Source organism: Chelonia mydas, chromosome 3 (assembly GCF_015237465.2).
Source record: "Chelonia mydas isolate rCheMyd1 chromosome 3, rCheMyd1.pri.v2, whole genome shotgun sequence".
NCBI classification, from domain to species: domain Eukaryota; kingdom Metazoa; phylum Chordata; order Testudines; family Cheloniidae; genus Chelonia; species Chelonia mydas.
In genome coordinates, this window is record NC_057851.1 from 93,061,403 (window position 1) to 93,062,791 (window position 1,389).

The 1,389-nt window shown below is 54.1% G+C and overlaps 1 non-coding gene across 1 annotated transcript; it reads right to left on the reverse strand.

The window, feature by feature from the left end:
• Nucleotides 1-226: 226 nt before the first annotated feature.
• Nucleotides 227-298, reverse strand: TRNAE-CUC. The gene has a single exon. It is a non-coding gene; the product is annotated as a tRNA-Glu (tRNA).
• Between the last annotated feature and the right edge of the window lie 1,091 nt (nt 299-1,389).

A 1,389-nucleotide genomic window follows, 5' to 3' on the forward strand; every position in this document is an offset into this window, starting at 1 on the left:
GGGGTGAAAACCCCCTTCCAGGCCCGGTGCCCACCACGCCTGCATCTGCCAGTGTCCTCTATGGCATGGATGGGTGGGTGGCTGTCCCTCTCTGCCCCTACCACACACATGTGCCTTCTAACACGGGCCCTTTAGGGGTATCCCGCTTTGCTGTGGGGGTTGTGCAAGACGCAGCTATTTGCTACTTCAAGTTCCAAACCAGCCCCGAGGGGGGAAAAAAATTAGCTTCCCTGACCGGGAATCGAACCCGGGCCGCGGCGGTGAGAGCGCCGAATCCTAACCACTAGACCACCAGGGAGCTGGTAAATGTCTTCTCTGAGCATCGTTGTAAGCGCTATACGCAAGACGTCCTACCCGCCTTCTCACGTAGCCCCGCCTCCGCCACCTCTCCGCCGTTCAGAGTGCGAATTCCTAACTCCGCCTACTCACATAAAACCCGCCCGTCTCGACGCGTAGCCACGCCCCATCCGTAACTTGTATCACGCCCACTTCCTAGCCCCACCCCGTGGCCTTTCCCTTTTCGCCCAGTACCAGCCTGCTGGGAGGGAAGAGCCGGGGGTGACGCACCGAGCGAGGGGGAGCCCGTTCCCACCCGCGGAGGCCCGGCTTGGGAGCGGCGGGGTGCAAGGGGCGGGCTGTGAGGAGCCCGGCGCGAGTGGGGGAAGGGCGGGGCCGTGCGGGGAGGGGGGGCTGGTGGCGCCGTGTCCCTGCCGCTACACACGCGTGTCCGCGCACATGTGGCGGGGCCAGTAGGGGGGCGCGTGGGTGACCTGCATCTCTCCTGGAGTGGGGCGCTGCCCTGCCGGGGGATGCCTTGGTTTGGGATGAGACCTGGATCGGACGCGTGCCAAGTTGAGAGTGCTGCTCTCCCTCGCGGTATTTTAACTCGTGTGGTCACGGGTAGCTGCCTGAGACGACTAGAAGTAAAAAAGGATCCGAGGGGTTGGGAAATAATCTTTTCCTCCTCTTTTTTTTTTTTTTTTTTTTGGCGCTGTCCTCGTATTTATTCTCTGCATGTGATGTGTAGTTGTCAGTTCTTAGTTTATTGCTTCTTTCGCATAGTCCGGAAGCTTTGCAAGTCTTGAGAGAGAGAGAGAAGGGGGCAAGCATGTTTACAAATAAGAAAAAATGGTTAAAAATCCACAAATAAATCAAAATCAAGGGGTTCTTGGGAAGGTGCAGGCAGAGTACATAAAATTAACTTAATTTTTAAAAACCTGAATTTCTGATTACTCTTTTTTTTTTTTTTTCTTTTTTAAAAAAAAGTAGTGTTACTTATCACAAGTGTAATGGTAAACACCTGGCTCAATTTCTGTTTGGCCAGGTGTATTGTAGGTGCTTATGTTTCTCCATCACTCGAATAAGAAACTATTGTGCAGTATTGGTATA